Below are 5,909 nucleotides of genomic sequence, written 5' to 3' on the forward strand. Positions count from 1 at the left end.
GACATGAATCAGCCATGGAGTTACACATATTCCCCATCCTGATCCCCCCTCCCACCTCCCTCTCCACCCAATTCCTCTGGGTCTTCCCAGTGCACCAGGCCCGAGCACTTGTCTCATGCATCCATCCTGGGCTGGTGATCTGTTTCACCATAGATAATATACATGCTGTTCTTTCAAAACATCCCACCTTCACCTTCTCCCACAGAGTTCAAAAGTCTGTTCTGTACTTCTGTGTCTCTTTTTCTGTTTTGCATACAGGGTTATCGTTACCATCTTTCTAAATTCCATATATATGTGTTAGTATACTGTAATGTTCTTTATCTTTCTGGCTTACTTCACTCTGTATAATGGGATCCAGTTTCATCCATCTCATTAGAACTGATTCAAATGAATTCTTTTTAACGGCTGAGTAATATTCCATGGTGTATATGTACCACAGCTTCCTTATCCATTCGTCTGCTGATGGGCATCTAGGTTGCTTCCATGTCCTGGCTATTATAAACAGTGCTGCGATGAACATTGGGGTGCATGTGTCTCTTTCAGATCTGGTTTCCTTCGTGTGTATGCCCAGAAGTGGTATTGCTGGGTCATATGGCAGTTCTATTTCCAGTTTTTTAAGAAATCTCCACACTGTTCTCCATAGTGGCTGTACTAGTTTGCATTCCCACCAACAGTGTAAGAGGGTTCCCTTTTCTCCACACCCTCTCCAGCATTTATTGCTTGTAGACTTTTGGATAGCAGCCATCCTGACTGGCGTGTAATGGTACCTCATTGTGGTTTTGATTTGCATTTCTCTGATAATGAGAGATGTTGAGCATCTTTTCATGTGTTTGTTAGCCAAGTGTATGTCTTCTTTGGAGAAATGTCTGTTTAGATCTTTGGCCCATTTTTTGATTGGGTCATTTATTTTTCTGGAATTGAACTTCAGGAGTTGCTTGTATATTTTTGAGATTAATCCTTTGTTTCTTCATTTGCTATTATTTTCTCCCAATCTGAGGGCTGTCTTTTCACCTTACTTATAGTTTCCTTTGTTGTGCAAAAGCTTTTAAGTTTCATTAGGTCCCATTTGTTTAAAAACATGCAACGCTTCATGAATTTGCGTGTCATCCTTGCGCAGGGGCCATGCTAATCTTCTCTGTATTGTTCCAATTTTAGTATATGTGCTGCCGAAGCGAGCACTGACCAGTGCATTCTATTGGCAAAACTCTATTAGCCTTTGCCCTGCTTCATTCTGTATTCCAAGGCCAAATTTGTCTGTTACTCCAGGTATTTCTTGACTTCCTACTTTTGCATTCCAGTCCCCTATAATGAAAAGGACATCTTTTTTGGGTGTTATAGAAGTTCTTGTAGGTCTTCATAGAACCAGTCAACTTCAGCTTCTTCAGCATCACTGGTCAGGGCACAGACTTGGATTACCGTGACATTGAATGGTTTGCCTTGGAAATGAATAGAGATCATTCTGTCATGTCTGAGATTGCATCCAAGTACTGCTTTTGGACTCTTTTGTTGACTATGATGGGCACTCCATTTCATCTAAGGAATTCTAGCCCGAAGTAGTAGATATAATGGTCATCTGATTTAAATTCACCCATTCCAGTCCATTTTAGTTTGCTGATTCCTAAAATGTTGTTCACTCTTGCCATCTCCTGCTTGACCACTTTCAATTGAATACCTACAGTAACTCTGATCCTGGGTTTCTCCCAGCCTGAAACTTTTTTTTTTTTTAATTCGTTGGAGGCTAATTACTTTACAATGTTGTAGTGGTTTTTGCCATACATTGACATGAATCAGACATGGATTTACACATGTTCCCTATCCCGATGGCCTGAATCTCAGTCACAGGCGTCTGGAGGGACTCTAACACCCCTGGGACAGAGAGGGGGCGCCTATGGTCAAACCTCTGCCCTGTGCAGAGGAGCCACAGTGTGAGCAGTTGGCGTGTTAATCTCCTAGCACACCTCAACCCTTCCGTTGGGTGCTCACTATGAAGACATGATCCAACAATCTCAGCAGCTGAGGCTTAACTCATAAGGAAACCACAACAGGAATATAAGCACTACAAATGGGTCTTAAGATCACTTCTTAAGTCCTTTCCAGCCCTAGGACCTGGTGAATACAACACACGTTCAGTTCAGTTCAGTTCAGTTCAGTTGCTCAGTCGTGTCCAACTCTTTGTGACCCCATGAATTGCAGCATGCCAGGCCTCCCTGTCCATCACAAATTCCCGGAGTTTACTCAAACTCATGTCCATCAAGTCGGTGACGCCGTCCAGCCATCTCATCCTCTGTCGTCCCCTTCTCCTCCTGCCCCCAATCCCTCCCAGCATCAGGGTCTTTTCCAATGAGTCAACTCTTCACATGAGGTGACCAAAGTACTGGAGTTTCAGCTTCAGCATCAGTCCTTCCAATGAACACACAGCACTGATCTCCTTTAGGATGGACTGGGTGGATCTCCTTGCAGTCCAAGGGACTCTCAAGAGCCTTCTCCAACACCACAGTTCAAAAGCATCGATTCTTCGGCACTCAGCTTTCTCCACAGTCCAACTCTCACATCTATATATGACCACTGGAAAAACCATAGCCTTGAACAGACGGACCTTTGTTGGCAAACAGACGTAGAAACCCATAAAAGGCCATTAGCCAACTTCTGGCCAAGCAGAGACATTGTAAAAGCATAGATGAGCAGAGCATATTACTCCTGAACACAGCTTGTAATGAAAGGAAACATCTTGCATTCTAGGAACTTTCTTCTAATGTCCGTTCACATTGAGAATGAAGTGCTCAGAAGCTGACTGGAAGTTCTGTGTGGGTGGACAGGCTTATCTATTGGGAAAATCTCAGGCCCTACTGTAGATCTACTGAAACAGAATTTGCATTTTCAACAAACCCCCAGGTGATGTGCATACACAAAAATTTGAGAAGCACTGAACTACATGCCTTTTCTGCCCTGCTTGCTCCTGCACTCCAAGGGCCATGACAATGTTTAGCGTCTACTAGCTGCCCAGTGAATACTTCTTGACTGGCCATTATATGGACTGTAATTTATAGTGAAATCTCATGCTAAATTTTAATTTTAGAAGCAGCAAAATTGTTTTCTTTTTAAATTTTTATTTTGTTTTGGGGTTAGAGCCAATTAACAAACATGTTATGATAGTTTCAGGTGAGCAGCAAAGGGACTAAGTCATAACATAAACATGTGTCCGTTCTACCCGCAGACTCCCCTCTCATTCAGGCTGCCACATACCGTTCAGCAGAGTTCCATGTGCTATACAGCAAGCCCATGTTGGTTATCCATTTTAAACATAGCAGTGTGTACACGTCCATCCCAAACTCACTCACTATCCCTTCCCTCCATTCATCTCCCCCGGCAGCCATCAGTTTGTTCTCTAAGTCTTTGAGTCTGTTTCAAAAGTAGCACAACTGTTGACCCCAACATCTAGGAGTTCTGGGGAACCAAATGGCCTGACAATCTTTCTGGTGCCATTGCCATATGTATTAGCAGGACATGGGAGCTTTGCTTCCTTAAATCTATCTCTGCTTTCCTCCTATACCCTGCTAAAATAATGAGCAAAGGAACAAAAGACAAAGAAAACAGGAGAGGAGAAGACAGTTTACAACTCTTTCCAAACATTTTGGGGATGGAAGGTTAGATGCATGAGTGATAACTGGTTCAGTGCAGTGGAAAAATATGACACCTAAGAGCCTGTAGAGAGGAGGCCCCAAAATGGGGTTGCTTCACAGTAGAGGTCCAGGGAGGCTCGGGGGCCTTCCTCAGGAGGCAGGGTGAGGGGTGGGGTTAGGAGGGGAGAGTTGGCTGCTCCCCAGTCCTACCTTGGCAACCCAGAGATCACTCCTCCCCAACTCCGTGAATTTGGGAGATTTAATTTTTGCATTATTAGATCAGAGTGGCTCTCATGAAGACACCAGGTGCTACAGAAGGAAGAGGTGAGATGCTTTACTGACACAATGGCATTAGGTGAACACTGATAGCTAGGCTCATACACACTAAGGAAACTGATTCTTCTCTGAAGAACCCGAACTAAGAAGGACAATCAAAGATGCTGATCTGGGATGCATCCCCAGTAAGATGACCTGCTCCCATCAATCACCCTTCAGTGACGTCTACCAACAGATAAGTCTGGCCCCACACACAGACCTTGCAACCAAACTCTAAGGGCTTTGGTTTTAGTAAACAGGTGTTAGAGGAAAGTCTTCACTATGAAACATGGAGAATAAACCAAGGGAACTTGGAGCAGATTATCACCATATTTCTGTTCTCACATTAAAAAAAAATTTTGCTCCTTCTTTCATTGAGAGGTGGGATTTATATTTTCTTTCCTTGAATCTGGGTGGGACTCCACCCAACAGAGCCACCTTCGAGCCAATGGCCACAAGGCACATGTGGCTATCGAGCTCTTGAAATGTGGCTATTGCAACCGAAGAACTGAAATAATCATTTTATTCAATTCTAAATCATTTAAATTAAAAACCTGAAGCCATAGAAAATATTTTACCAATAACTTGATTGTTTGGATACGATTGTGCTTCCCATTAACTATTGAAAATTCTGCATCTGAAAAAAAAATTAGTACTTGGATTGAAATGTGTTACAAATCTAAAATCTAAACTGGGGACTTCCCTGGTGGTTCAGAGGTTGGGAATCTGCCTGCCAATGCAGGGGACATGGGTTCCATCTCTGGTCCAGGAAGATTCCACATGCCACAGAGCAACTAAGCTTGTGCGCCACAACTACTGAAGCCTGCCTGCCTAGAGCCCATGCTCTGAAACAACGAAAAAGCCACCATAACAAGAAGCCTGTGCACCACAGCAAAGAGGAGCCCCCACTCGCCACAACTAGAGAAAGCCAGCACGCGGCAATGAAGGCTCAAAACAGCCGAAGATAAATAAATGAATACGTTTTTAAAAAATACATAAAATCTAAACAGAATTTTGAAGACAGTGTGAGAAGAAAGACTGTAAAATATATCATTAGCAGTTTTATATTATTTACATATTACAATATTTTGTATATATTAAATTAAATATTAGAATTCTGATAGCACTCCTCACTAATGGGTCTGAGACTGCAATTTGACAGGAGTTAGATAATTTGAGGGAGCAAATCAATCTGATCAAATGATTAAGACTTACTCTCCCTGTTGACAAAGAAGAATTCTAAGAGACTCTAAGTAACTAAAAATTTCCTTCAGTGGTCCTCATATGTCATGGCCCTGTAGCTGTTGGTCCCCAATTCTTGATAAAACCCAAATTTCCCATCCAATGCTTGTTAAACCACAGATCTATTCCTCTTCATTCCTCTACTTCTTCCCATCTTACTGATGCTCTGGTCAACTTCCTTCTATACCTGCTGACTGTGGTTTTACTGTTTGACCACTTTGTACTCTTGTGGACAAAGAACGCGAGGGGATAATGAACAATTGAAAATCATTGTTGTGTTAGGGTAGTGAGACTATTAAGGCTTTTTCTCTAACACAATTATATTATCTTAGCAGTAATCACATCTCCTAATGAAAAAGGGTAGGCATGTACTAGTTCCTACTTCCCTGGTGGCTCAGACTGTAAAGAATCTATCTGCAATGTGGGAGTCCCAGGTTCAATCCCTGGGTCAGGAAGATTCCCCGGAGAAGGGAATGGCTACCCACTCCAGTATTCTTGCCTGGGGAGTTCCATGGACAGAGGAGCCTGGTGGGTTACAGTCCATGGGGTCACCAAGAGTCAGACATGACTAAGAGACTAACACACACACAATTATAACCACTCTAAGAAAAGATTTCCAAGAACATCGTTAGAATTCTATGTTTTCCCCAAAGGTACTCAAGGTAAGTCTTGAGTCATCTAGAACATTGACTTTTTTTTTTTTTAACTTTTTCTTTACTTAAAAAAAAAATT

General features: G+C 42.4%; 1 non-coding gene across 1 annotated transcript; it reads right to left on the reverse strand.

The window, feature by feature from the left end:
- Window positions 1-1,072: 1,072 nt before the first annotated feature.
- LOC136170025 (U6 spliceosomal RNA) lies at window positions 1,073-1,179 on the reverse strand. The gene has a single exon (XR_010663485.1). It is a non-coding gene; the product is annotated as a U6 spliceosomal RNA (small nuclear RNA).
- Between the last annotated feature and the right edge of the window lie 4,730 nt (window positions 1,180-5,909).

This window comes from Muntiacus reevesi, chromosome 5 (assembly GCF_963930625.1).
Source record: "Muntiacus reevesi chromosome 5, mMunRee1.1, whole genome shotgun sequence".
Lineage (NCBI taxonomy): Eukaryota > Metazoa > Chordata > Mammalia > Artiodactyla > Cervidae > Muntiacus > Muntiacus reevesi.